This window comes from Natator depressus, chromosome 9 (genome assembly GCF_965152275.1).
Source record: "Natator depressus isolate rNatDep1 chromosome 9, rNatDep2.hap1, whole genome shotgun sequence".
NCBI lineage: Eukaryota > Metazoa > Chordata > Testudines > Cheloniidae > Natator > Natator depressus.
In genome coordinates this window covers 96192242-96206685 of record NC_134242.1, presented here as the reverse complement: position 1 = coordinate 96206685, position 14444 = coordinate 96192242, and the positions used below count along the sequence as shown (strand labels likewise).

General features: G+C 41.2%; 1 pseudogene; it reads left to right on the top strand.

The window, feature by feature from the left end:
• Positions 1–8120, top strand: part of LOC141993242 (transmembrane 9 superfamily member 2-like) — a 37283-nt pseudogene extending 29163 nt beyond the window's left edge.
• Positions 8121–14444: the final 6324 nt, after the last annotated feature.

Below are 14444 nucleotides of genomic sequence, written 5' to 3'. Positions count from 1 at the left end.
TATAAACCACATTAATAGTGGCACTGCTTTCTATAACCATTTCATGAAGAAATCACTGTGCAGTCATATTATTTTAGGAAGTGACTGTTTTCTAAATTCTGTACATGGTAATTTCCCATGAATTAGCAATTCAGAGTTGAGTCGTTGATAACATTCAAAACAGAATGTTAGTTTATCCTCTCTAATTAGTTTAACAATCTGTGCTTTGGGTGGATAGTAGACTACTATACCAAGACAATCCAACCAAGGTTATAGGAGTTTTGTTTGCTTTATCATTACTTTTCCTTAGTAGCATCCAATTTGTAAATTAAACTGTAAGAAGGGCCCAATCCTGCCAACACTTCTGAATGTGGGTAAAGTTACTGACATGAGTTAATGAATTACTCATGTGAGTACATCTGCTCACGTGCATAACTATTTGAAGGAGTGGGACCTTGACCTATTCCAGTTATGTCAGCAATAGGTATCTTGTTTTACTATATTTTTAAATCACAGTAGCTGAAATCCAATGTAAAAGTCATCATTAACAGCTCATATATGGCAACATAGTGTGATATTTTGATCTCCACAAAAGAAATCACAGTGAATAGCCAAGTAGGAGCTGAATGCTGAAGCTGAACAAATACTTGTGAATATTTAAAACAATGACTGTCACCAATATATAATCAACCTGGCCAAATCTAACAATTATTGTGTACATCAAAACAGACACTATTTTAACTGGTGATAGTTATGATTACATGGATTTTATGCTTGGGGACAAAAAATGGTTGTGTTTAGTCAAAGCATGTTGGTTTACAGTGTCCTCTATTTTTGAACATCACTTTCACTTGTGAGTTAATGCCATGTTCAAAACTGAGTTTTGATCTTCTGGGTAGACCGTGTTTAGAATCTGAGATTCTGAAGCACCCACCACTGTGTAGTGATTGAAACCAGTATGATACAAAAAGCTTTTAAGGTATATAAAAAGTATCAGCCAAGTGCAGAGTGCTCTATTTGCTTTCTTACATTCTGTTCGTGCTCTGAATGTTTTTTCTTCATTAAACAGTAAAGTTGGAAAAGCTGAGGTGGAATAGGACAGTCTGCTTTGAAGTGTTTTGGCATTATTTGGTGCAGTAATTCTGTTTTTAATATTGAAGTGAAATTAAAGAAATTGTTTACTAATAACTTGGTGTTCCCCAGTTAAATGTTAGCTCATGGTATTCTTTCCAAATACACCAAAAGAAAACTGTTGCTAAGTGCTATTATGTATTACTGCGTAAAGTATTCAGAAGCCGAGGACAAAAAATCAAGCGAGCTGAATTGTCAGCTCTTTCTGGTATATTGGTCATATTTTGCCTCTTGGGGTAGGGATGTTACTTGAGACATTCAGTAACATCTTGACTATCAGTTTCATGAATTTTAAATAACTATCATAAAAAACAAGCTTACATTTACACTTCTGTAGAATCAGATAGAAGATACATAATGGTTTGCAGTGAGCTGATGCTTTCATTTCTATGGATGAGCTCTAAGGGCTTATCACGGAAAGTTAGAATCTTAAAGTAATTGTGAAGGACATCCGTTTGAAGATAGCTCTACCAAAAAAAAAGTAATTTCTTAAATGCATGTCCACCCAAATCCATATTCATATCTTTGTAAGTTTGCAGGCAGCTTGGGATCACTTAAACTAAAATAAAAAATATAAAAAGCTGCAGTGGTAATGCTTGATTCTAGAACAAATCAAGTCCTTACAGGGGTGTCAGGGGAGTGTATGTAGGGATTTGGATTTTTCACGATATTATGGGGCAAAGAGAAGTGTATATCAAAGTTGTATCCCTATCCCTATTGTGGAATAATAGTAGAGTGATAACAGAAAATTTTTCAGAGAGTACTGTAAATTATATTTCCTCTCTGAATCAGTGATGTTTATTGGAATAAACTGATTAACATCCACAGTGAATAGAATCCACAATGAGAAGAGTTTGTGGGTTTTCCTGTTCTGTGTTCCATCTGATATTTCACTTGAGATTGAAAGCCTTCTTGCACTCTGATAACTAAATAGCCAGTCATATGAATATGTAACTTGAATCAGTAGACTGTACAGATTCTTTCAGAAAATTCTGATTTCCTTTTGACCATGCTTTGTGAAAGAAACTGAAGTAGCTTTGAATGGTAACAAATTAGACCACTTATGAACAAATATCCTTGTTGTTTTTTTGGTAAACATAGACATGTTTTTGAATTGGGCATCCTGTTATAAGTACACATGCCTGGTATCAATTTTAGTAAGCTGATTAGAAATCTAATAGTGTCCCCTCTGCAGGAAAGGGTGTCCTGTTTAACAAGCTGGTTCAGATGTTTATTGGAATGCTATTTTAAGTAAAGCAACAAAGGTTGGCAATCGAGGCAAGATTTCAGTTGAGAGAAACTGTATCAGCTGTGTGCTTGTATTTCAAGACTGGCTTTCATGAGAGAGGTGCTCAGAGGAAAGAGAATCTGAAAATGCCAGCCTTGACTTGTCTGGCATCAGTGTCTCACCAGTGTGCCACGCTAACTGATAACATTTCGAACAATGGCAGTCAGGCGCCTAACTCCTTTGGGAGCCTCTGAATATCCCAGCCTTCTTGTCCATCATATTGAAGTAAATGATATAGCTATAGCTGCAGCCTTTAAAATAGCCACTGAATGCATCCAATGAAGTGAGCTGTAGCTCACGAAAGCTTATGCTCAAATAAATTGGTTAGTCTCTAAGGTGCCACAAGTCCTCCTTTTCTTTTTGTGAATACAGACTAACACGGCTGCTACTTTGAAACCTTTAAAATAACTGTTTCCTTTACTTGTATTCACCTCACCCAGGTATTACTTGGTTTGTATTTTATTCTTAACTGGTTGGTCAGTGCCAAATATCACGGATTAGGATGGTGTCCCACGTAAGCAATTCTAACATTTTATACCCATTTATCACTTCTGTAAATTCCTACACCAGGTGCCGGACAGGGAAGAATTAGGCCCACTCTGCTCAGTCAGTCATTCATACACAGCAACTTAGTGCAGTGGCCTTCACAATACAGGGTTGAAGTGAAATACGTTAGTTTATTTAAAAAGTTTGCAAAGGCAATAGAAAATAAATGACTTTACAAGCAGAATAGAAAAGTCAAGTGACAGCCTTTCAGATAGCGATAAAGCTGTGAACCAGGTTGAGGAAGAAATACTCCCTTCCTCAGAGGTGGTCTTGTTGTTGGAACCTGGAAGAAGTAGGCAGCTTTTATGAGAGGTTTTTAAGTGAGTTATAGGAGCTCTGCAAACATAGGGTTTACTCGTGAACAATAATTTAATCCAACTGTCAGGTAATGTTGGCTTTGTGTAATCTTAAATTAACTGTGTAATATCAAACTACTGAAAACAAGCAATGTGCTGAACTCAGCCACGGGAGCTGTTAGTCTGTCAGATAAATGTTTAACCTACAGGTTTAAAAAACCCTTGGGAATATATAAAAGATTGCTTCACTGAATTTTTCAACTGATTCGCTATAATTCACTCATCATAAATCTGCAAGCAAGGATGCTTAAAGGGAGACCACGGTAGCTCCTTTCAGACTACTCTCATCTTTGAGGTTTGCAGCAGACTTGATAGCGATCAACCAGGGACTATTTATTAGTCAAATAATGGAATCCACAGAGTTATATCACCTGTGAAGTCTTTTCAGTACAACCATTCACATTCAAAATCCTTAAGAAATTTTTGTTTGGATGGAGGAATTACGGTGCGTGCTGGGGTTTATAATGGAAACGGTGACTGAACTCTTAACTACAGATGCGCCATTATAATATTGGTAGGGGAGATTTTGTGTATTGACGATGAAAGTAATTATATAGGCTACTGGACAAAATCCAAATGAGGTGTCTAGCAGTTTTATGTCTAAGAGCCGCATCTGACAGGTGACAGGTGGTATCTGGCACTTGCCTCCATTTTATGCATTTACTAGTACGCATCTCAGATTTAGTGGCTAATATCATAGTAAATCTGGTAGTCTTCTACTATCTAAATTGGCAAAATCTCCAAGAAAGAATATTTTCTCTTTGATTTGTTGAGCAGATTTTGGGGAGGGAAGTTGGCAAGTGATTCCATCAATGTATATGAGAAAAACCTGATTATAGATTAAATAGTCCTTGTTCACTGGGAATGGCTTTGATAATTTTGTATTTTGAATGAAGTCCTCCTTTGAGGGGAAAGTGGCACGCAGGGAAGGTCCAGAGTAACAAGGGTCAGTGCGCGGGTGTGTTTATATAGAGTCTATTTCTGTAGTAAGCTTGTACATACTTGCAATTGCATGTTCATAGAACTGCAGTGGAAAAATCTTAAACCTTGTGCTAAAATTTGAGCGCTTTCTCTTTAAAATATTGAATTTCTATTACAGGAAAGCTGGTTTATTTTAAGATACCTAATATGTGAAACATACAGGAAAAACAGCACTTCAATAAGACCTAGTCTACCCGACAAACTTTTGCCAGCAAAAGTTATGCCGCTTTAATTAAAACTGCTGTTGCATGTCCACACTATGCTCCTTGTGTCGGTGGAGTGCATCCACACCAGCAGCTCTTGAATCAACACAGAGAGCAGTGCACTGTGGGTAACTATCCCACTGTGCAACTGGCCGCAGGGTGCTTTGGGAAGGGTTTGCAATGTCTCATGGGGCAGGTACAGCGTCACATGATGCAGGGTTCTCAATTCCATCCTTCCAGGGGCATCCTAGTAGATTGTCAGCCACTTTTTCAACTAAAGTATGTGTGGGGGGAGGGAGAGGAGAGTGGTGTGTCTGGGGCGGGGAAGACAGCAGGCTGACCGACCTATCCTGTGGCAGGGCAAGGGGGACACCCCCCTGGCTCTGCTCCGCACAGCAGTCTGTCCCGAAGCAGCCCGCTCTGCCAGCCTGTGGCTCTGTGAGTTCCCTCCGAGTTCTCCCACAGCCGCCTTGGCTGCCAGGAGCGGCATCCTGAGTTGCTCTGTGAGCGCTCCCTGCTGAGGAATGTGAAAGCACATCAGTTGTCCCCTCCTGCTCCCCACTCCCCGCAGCAGCAGTCTGCCTGGCGCTGTGTTCCTAGCGCAGGGCACAACAGGAGCATTCCACCTTAACGATTTGCTCTTTGTTCCCCAAACAGAGCAGCAGGCTCAGCTGTCAGACACTTCTCAGAGCTTTAAAAGGGGGCGAGCACATGCCTGCAGGGCAGCAGACTAGTGATCAAAACAGTGAGCAGAGCGGTCAGGGCAGGCATTGTGGGATACCGGTGGAAGCCAGTTATGTCGACAAACAGCAGTGGCTACACTGACGCGTTGTCACTTTAACTTTCCCACAAAAAGCTTTATGCCTCTCCTTGAGATGGTTTTATTTTGTCAGCAAAACAGCAGAGTTTTCCGCCAAAAGTAGCATTGTGTGTGTACTCCTCGCCTGTTTTGTCAGTAAAAGGCAACTTTTGCCAACAAAACTTTGTGGTGTAGACAAGGTCTAAGGAGGAGGTTTTTAAGAGACACAGCCTGCTTTGAGCCTTCTATCTTACAAACATAAGAAGGTGGGATACAGAGAAACACTGAAAGAAGCTACGAGCTAGGGGAGGAGAGGTTGTAACAATGCAAATACAGGCATATTGGACACAATGGGAAGGAGTGAGAGAATCAACTATAAAATAGACATAGACTTTGTCTACACTGCACTTTTGTCAGTAAAACTTTTTGTTGTTCAGGGGTGTGAAAAAAACACACACACCCCCAAATGACAAAACTTTTACCACCAAAAAGCACCGGTGTGAAGCTACCGTGTCTCATTGGGGGTGGATTTATTTTTTGTCTGTGGGAGAGCTCTCTCCTGCTGACAAAGAGTGGCTACACTGTGTGCCTTTTAGCAGCACAGCTGTGTTGCTAAAAAGTGCATAGTGTAGACATAGCTTTAGTGATGTCAAGCCTTAGTGATGTAAATTCCTTTTGTGGTTGGTGTATGAGTTCCTATCAAACCCACTGTTTCGGACTATGATAACTGTAAATCTGGAGGAAAAGGGTAATCTACAGCACCTAATAGTAGGCTGTCAAAAAGCCCTTTACTAGAAATATACGTGGCAAAATGAAGTATCACAAGAACTAGCAGGTGTATAATAGGAAGCATCTGAAGAAAGGCTCCTCATTTATCACTTGCGAAAGTCTGGTCAGCAAGTGGGTAGAAAGACAGAAAAGCTAATTCAATAAATATGTATAAGGTAAAATAGTCTAACAAAGAACCTGAGATTCCCTTTCATTGATTTGCCTTGTGATGGTGAATAATAGAGCTGATATTGAACATGTTCTATTTTCCATAGTTATGTTTATAAAAGCCTCTGATGGTATGTCTCCCAAGGGTGCAGTGAATCTTTTATAGGACTGTTGTAGTAAAACACAGCATGTCGCTGTCTTTTTAAAAACTTGTTCAGCCAGCACTGATTTCTCTACTGTTAGCAGGGTATTACTTGTGGCAACTAGTTAATATCTGTGCCTCAGTTAACCAATGTGCAAAGTGCCTATTGCAATAGCTGTTTATAAAAAGCCCCTGATGGAGTGGACTGGGTATGTCTCCTAAGGGTGCAGTGAATCTTTATAGAGTGTTGCACGTCGCTGTCTTTTTAAAAACTTGTTTAGCTAACACTGATTTTTCCTACCATTGGGAGGGTGTTAATTGTGACATCTAGTTTAATGTCTGTGCCTCAGTTAACCAATGTGCAAAGTGCCTATAGTAATAGCTATGTCCTGGAGGGGTTTTGAGGTTTAATATTGAATCTCCTTGAATGCAAGGTTGTTAGAAGGGCAACTTATTTATTTCATAAAGTTTGCCTTTGAAATTCGTGCAGGAATTTGAGAGAAACATTATATTTACCCCGAGTCTCAATTGAGTTAATGGGGAGGATATTTGGGACATATTGCACGTGACCCCAGTAACTGAAAAGGAGGCATAGTCTTCCCTCCTTTCCAGTCACTCCATCACAGTGATAGTGGGTGAGGCAGCCGCAACTTTGCTCTTTACAGTAAAAACAGAAAATACTCTGGCCCTGGGCCAGTCTCTTCCTCTGCCCTATGTTGTTCTCCACCTTCTTGCCATGCAATGGTTACTCCTGCCTTAAATCTTCAGTAACTTCTGCAGGCTACTCAACCCTTGCTTATAGAGCAGAAGGGACCACTATGATCATCAGAGCTGGGGTTGGGGTGCGGGCTTACCTCATGCAGCTCCCAGTCTGCAGCACAGCTGGGGTGCAGAGGAAGGCTTCCTGCCTGTCCAGGCATCGCAGACTGCACTGTGCCGTGGAAGCAGCCAGCAGCAGGTCCAGCTTCTAGACGGAGGCACACAAGGAGCGCCGCGCAGCTCTCGTCCACAGGTGCTTGGGGCGGGGACAGTGCGCGGAGCCCCGTGGCCCCCCTGCCTAGGAGCCAGACCTGCTGCTGGCCACTTCCGGGGCGTAGTGCAGTGTCAGAACGGGTAGGGACTAGCCTGCCTTAGCCGGGACAGCACCGCCGACAGGACTTTTAACGGCCCAGTTGGCGGTGCTGACCAGAGCCGCCACGACCCAGTCCCTTCCATTCCGCGACCCAGTTCCCTTCCAGTCACGACCCATGGTTTGAAAACCACGGCAGTAGACCACATGGCCTTGCAGTAGTGTATGACCTAAAGACAGTGTATAATTTGAGCTGGACAAGGCTTTTGCATATGTATACATTGTAAGTGTAGCATACAGTTGAGGAAGTTAACTACTAGTTGTTTTAGAGTATCCATGTGGCTGCTAATGACAGATTTATGTAATTTTATAACTGTGTTCAATTTTTTAGGAGCACATCATACAAGCAAGTCCTAAAAAATCTTTTAGCTTTGAAATTGATAATTTAGTAGCCCAGGGTAAATGTCCATTGTTGAAAGTTAAAAAGTGCACTTTTATTTCTGGATAGGTAACTGGAGAATAATGGGATATTTTGCCCTGCTGGGATTTGCCTGTTATTAGACTTGCTCCAAGAGCATGTATGGAAGATAAACTAACTATTTTAACACTCTTCTTGTTTTAAGGACGATTGGATTTTTTGCCTGCTTCTGGTTTGTTAGTAAGATTTACAGTGTTGTGAAAGTGGACTGAAGAATTTCAAAGTGTCTTTGGATCTTATCTCCCTTGCTGTGATATATTTTTACCCTGTATTGAGAAACCTACTGCAGTTATTTTAAAACGTAAAAGCTGAACTGCAACCTGTATGGCACAAAATACAGGCTATATGGATGGAAATAGCAGCTTGGGAAAACGTTTACACACCAGTCATACTGTCCCTGAAAATGTTTATCCATTCTAATGACTTTTTAAAAATACTGTATCTGGAGAAACTAATGAATGATGCAATGAAACCATTTTTTAAAATAGTACATTATATAATTTCCAGCTGAGATTTCTTGTTATTTTTGTTACTTTTCTTTTTACTCTTAGCAATTGTACCATCAAAGCATAGGACCGTCCAGTAAATACTATGTAAAAATTTGAAACTTTTTTTAACTTAAAACTGATTGTACATAGTATTGTGCACCTTTACAACTCGTTTATCATCGTACAAAGGAACATGCATTTAGTGTAATGTAGAATTTTGTTAAGGATATCACTTTTTTTTAAGAAAAACAAAGCACAACTCTGGCTGACTTGTCCAGTTTCTTGTCAAGTATGTCACCACTCTTAAGCATACGTTTCATTTATTTACTTTGTCAAATGGGCTGCCAAAAGGATGATTCCCTTATTTCTGGGCTGTACTGCTAGTTATGGAGTGTTCAAATGTAGGGAGCAATAGCACGTGGAGCCTAACTGCTGCTTTGGATTAGAGGCATTCTCTCTTCTAACCAGATCCCACGCTAGAGCTTTAAAGGAGATTACAAACACCTCCAATTGTATCTGGAAGTGAACAAGAAATAATCGCAGAGACGAGCTCGGTTGTTACGTTCATGCTGGTCACACTTGAAGAACAAAGGAATGTTCAGTGAAATTAAAGGAAATCTTTTTTTCACATAGTGTATGATCAAACGGGAACTCATTGCCAGAGGAAGCTGTTGAAGCCATGAAGAGGGAGATGTTTAAAACATTTTCAGTGCTGCTGTGTGTGAAAGAGCAAATGATGTTGTTAATACAAATCTTTTTAAAGCTGGGATTTGCAGCATTGTCATCTGAGCCCTTTTTCTCTAGAAATTTAACTCCACTTACTATGCTTTTTTCTTTTTTTTTCTTTGTTCATATGGCATACCAGTGTCTCTGTGATCAGAGATATCCTGCCCCCTGCACTAACAGGGACCCAATCCCATAGTTAAGCCAAATGCCTAATGGGGAGAAATTGTCTTGAGTAAATTGTACCCCATTTGCTTATTTTGTTAGCCTTGAATTAGTAAGAAGAAATTGTTTTGGTTTTATTTTTTGCTTTGTGTGTTATTGAGTGTTTTTAGAAGGATAGAAGTGTTATGGCTGCAATTCTTGCTTTTGAAATTATTTACTGTTTTGTGTGTGAGTGAAGAATGTATGGCATGCTATCAGAGACCAGTGCTGATGGGCCAGATGGTCAGGAGGGGAGTGGAGAAATCGAGAGGAATCCCTCGGGTGGCAGATTGACGACCCTAAAGCAAAGGCATACGCCGCAAGGACAAGATAAAGAGTGGAGCCAAAGGAACAAGATAAGAAACAGCTGCGGATACTCCCAGTAACAACTTGATTGGGAGCAACCTTGACTAACAGCTCTGGTTATAGACTTGTATGGGAACTTATTACTATAAAAGAAGGGTGTATTGCCGTGGGACTTTGGGTTCATTCTGCATCAATATCGGAGCTTCGCACATGTTCGACAGAGGCCCAGCTCCCTTCCCTCATGTGCAGTTTCAGCTGGCCACTGGAACTGACTGAGCAACACCAAGGACTGGTAATTATAAAATCCAGCTGCAGAACCTTTTAGGATTTGTGTGTGTGAATGGAAGCATATGCTGATTTTAATGCTTAAATCATACTCTTAATAAACGTGGCATATTGCCTTATCCCCTTTAAAAGATTCTGTTTGCTTCTTATAAGCATAACAGTTATTACATAGGCAAAATACCCTTTGAAGCTGGCAGGTGTTTGATATGAGAAAGGACTGACTTCAGTATTAAACCAAGGGATGGAAGTCAGGAAGCCAGGGGATGCTGCACTGTACAGAAGCTCTGGAGACAGAGGTGGGAGGTCTCATAGCTTCCAAATCTTCACTTCTTAGGCTGGCTATCAACTCCTGGGAATGGTGTTGCACACACTGTGCTCTCCTTAGGAGCTGGTGAAGCCTCTCTTCTGCGTTCTGCAGCCAGCCAAAGCTCCTTTGACAATCAGGCCAAATCTGCCTTTCCCCACTTTGTCAGGCAGTTGTGGCAACTTTTGCTATGTACCAGGAAGCAAGCGTTTGTCCAAACCCCTCTTATGTGAACCTCCTGTTTGAAACTGGGTTATGATGCCTGACATATTTTGTCTGTACCCCATTTATCTGGATAAATTCCGTGACCCCTGTTATGCTCAGGTAAATAGGGTCTAGTGTACACCAGAAACAGGTAAGGGAGGTTCAGATGTACTGGGCAATGGGTTGAAGGGGTTCGATGTTGGTACAGCCTCTTACAGAGAGGACTAGTGCAGAGACACATCTCCGATTCCATGGAATATTTTGGAGTTGCCTCAGCTCCTGTGTCTTTAATCCCATCCTACTAGGGCCTGATCCTAAACCCACTGCAATGAAGAGAGAGAGACTCCCATTGACTTTGAGCTTTGATTCTGATCCTTACTGTGTTTTTACCCCAAATAAGAAAATTTCTTCTCACTAACAACAGTAGTGTTTCCATTAACTTGGCCTGGTCCCTACTGAGACCCAGCTCAGAAATGTAACAACCAACTGCACCATAAGCGCCAAGGCTAGAGCCCAACTGCACTATATATCACTTACAAGATTGGGGGGGGGGCAACACACTATATCCTGGAATACAGTGACACTGACCAAGACTTAGGAGGGTCAATTGAATATAAGCTCCCAGTGCGATGCTAGTCAAGATGACTACTGCCATTCTTGGATGCATAAGGAGGTGAATATCCAGTAGGCACAAAGAGGTGGCATTCTGCATATGACATTTGTGAGACCATTACTGGATACTGTCCAGTTCTGGTGTCCACATTTGAAAAGATGTTGAAAAATTGGAAGGGGTTCAGAAGAGGGCTACAAGAATGATTCAAGGTCTGAAAAACCTGCTTTACAGGAAGAGACTTAAGAAGCTCAAGGTGTTTAGTTTATCCAAGAGAAGGCAGACAAAGTATTCTGTGTATCCTGTGCCCAACCTGTTCATAGGGGTGCACTCCACATGAACCAGGAAGCAGTTTGAGTCAGACACCAAGGGTTTCTTTGAGGTTTAGGGGAAACTGGGTTCAAATTCCTGCTCTGCCACAGGCTTCCTCTGTGTCCTTCAGCAAGTCTGTGCCTCAGTTTCTTCTCTATAAAATGGGACTAATAGCGCTTCCCTTTCCCCAGGGGTGTATGAGGATAAATACATTGACGACTGGGAGGTGCTCAGATCCTAAAGTTCTGGGGCGTATATAAATACCTAGGATAGATGGATGGACATCATAGTTAATATCAATCTTCAGCAAAACTGGTGGCCAGCAGCAGGAGGTTAATTACTTCTAACTCTCTTCCTGTCCTGCAATTATTAACCGTGTATCTAGTGCAAGAGAAATGACTTGCTGTGCGCTTTTCCAAGCATCTTTGTTCGCTAAAATGGATACAGCCTTCTTGAACATGGAAACGCTGTGTGCAGTTTGTGTCTCTCTCTCTCTCTCTTTTTTTTTTTTTAAAGAGGTCTTAGCAGGGGAGGGGAGAAAAAGGTCTTCAACATCACTGGATTTCAAATCAAATCAAAACCCATGACTTCCACAAACAGCAGTCAAAGTGTCAGCTGTCCCTAGGTGCGGGAGTGGAGGTTTCCTAGGATTGCACACTATAGTGCAAGTGAATATGACATCATGTATTTCCTGTACACCACTGATCAGAGCCAAAGAACACTGCTGAGGTATTGTTCATAAATTTAAGATCTTTGTAGAATCTCTTAGAAACCTGAAATTGAAATAATTAAAAGTTGGCAGTAAGAGTCCATTTACATCATAGACACAGTAGCCATTGCCGTAGAGACTACTGCCATCTGCTGGATTCCTCGGTCTCCCTCTTGTCTCACAACTGTAGTTTGTCTTCTAAGAACACTGAACCTCCTCATTAGTAACCCATACTATAGTCTGCACTGTCACTGTATTGCAGCAGTTCTCAAACTGGGGCTGGGGACCTCTCAGGGGGTTGTGAGGTTATTACGTGGGGGGCGTGAGCTGTCAAACCCCGCTTTGCCTCCAGCATTTATAATGGTGTTAAATATATTAAAAAGTGTTTTTAATTTATAAGGGGGGTCGCGCTCAGAGGCTTGCTCTGTGAAAGGGGTCACCAGTACAAAAGTTTGAGAGCCACTGCAGTACTGTGAACGTGGGCACTGCAGATCTTTAGCAACAGGAAGATGGCGGTGTATAGCAGTGATGCCATAATGTTAGTAGCCTGGCTTGGGGAGTACGATCAGATTACTGGTGGATTCTTTGTAATTTGAAGACTTTAAATCATAATTTGAGGACTTCAGTAACTCAGCCAGAGATTATGGGTTTATTTCAGAAGTGGGTGGGTGAGGTTCTGTAGCCTGAAATGTGCAGGAGGTCAGACTAGATGATCATGATAGTCTCATCTGGCCTTAAAGTATATAAGATTAGCTTATATCTGATCACCTGAATTTAAGAAGGTAGGGACCTGAATGTCAGTACCAGTACATAGTATGATTCCAGTTCCTACAATAAAGTGGATTTTTACAAAGGGAGAGAGAATAGAATAGTTCTACAGAGTGTTGCACAACCTGCAGTGCAAATGAGACAACGGTTGGATCATATTAAAGAAGTTCTGTATTAAAATCACAAATGAGTTTGATTCCCCATACTTTAAATTCCAGGGTATTACTAATTAAGAGGTCTCTTGGTTTTACGGTTTCTCTCCCTCTCTGTGTGAAACTTGCAAGCTGCTAATTGTGTTAGTACATCTTAAGACAGAGTCTGTTCTCAAAGCAATACTTTGTAACAACTACTTCTCACAGAGAGAGAGAGACTCAAAGCGATACTTTGTAAGAACAGAAACAGCACACAGAGACTCCCCGCCCTTTTGTTGTATTTATCTCGCTTTGTTAACAATTGTGATTAAAATATAGAGATAGAGGATGTATGTGGATGGATGCTTGGTGTGGATAGTAAATGAATGATCAGGGAGGTGCCAGCCTAGGAGTTCAGTATTGACTGGCCGAAGAATGTGCAGAGTGGAGACAACCAGAGGACCCCCAGAGGGCAGACTGGAATCCACCCAACAGCCTCAAGGATGGGAGACCCGAAGAACAAGATAACATCTGGCAGCACAGAGCCGTCAGGAATGTGCCATCTGCTGATTGATTCAGCAACAGCATGATGAAGCAATTCCCACAGACTGGCATAGGAATAAATTCCTATAAAAATGGACTCTAGAAACTGAGAACTTTGGGGTCTGATTCTGCAAACCAACTTCCAGGAGCATCAGATGAGCATCTGACAAGGCCCTGCTCCCTCCTCGTGTCCAGGCCACCTGGCCAGTGGCTTGGCACAAGCAACTCTAAGGCTGGTAACTATGATAACAACCTTGCAGAACCTGTGTGTTTATGAATGAATTTATGTGTATAAATATGAAATTTAATGGCATGTTTTAGCTATAACTAACTGCTTACTATGATTCTTTCTGTATTCACAATAAATGTGGCATTTTGCCTTTTCCCCTTTAATAAAATCCTGCTAATTTTTATTTTATTGGTTTAACACAACTGCTCTTTATAGCACAGCATATGCATTAACATATTAGCAGGCAGGATAACTTCCAACACTCCACATCATTAAGAACTTAAAACAATCATTTCCGCATATTGTATATAATTCTCTTTACTCTCTGATTAGAAATGTCCAGGTTAGAAAATAGCAAGCTGGTAGTTATCTAATTAGAACCTGCTTCAGAATCTTGCCCTGGGGCTTGTAGAGCTGGCCTTTTAATTTTCCTCTACTTTGTGCTCTGAATGACTCTGAAGTTCCCTCTGTTCTTTCCCTTAATGAGTTGTGCTGTGGTGGGCTAAATGAGAAACTGCTAGCATAGACTTCTCATCGGAAAGCGTCTAATTGCTAAAGTAAGAATAGAAAACCCTTCACCATGTTTTCTAATTATTTAATTATTGTTTGTTACGTGTGTCCTCCTGCTTCATACAGCTGTAACATAACAGACCTACAAATACTAAATAACTACAGCTACTGGGACCTAATTGCTATCTAATCTTTCCTGGTTGCCAGACT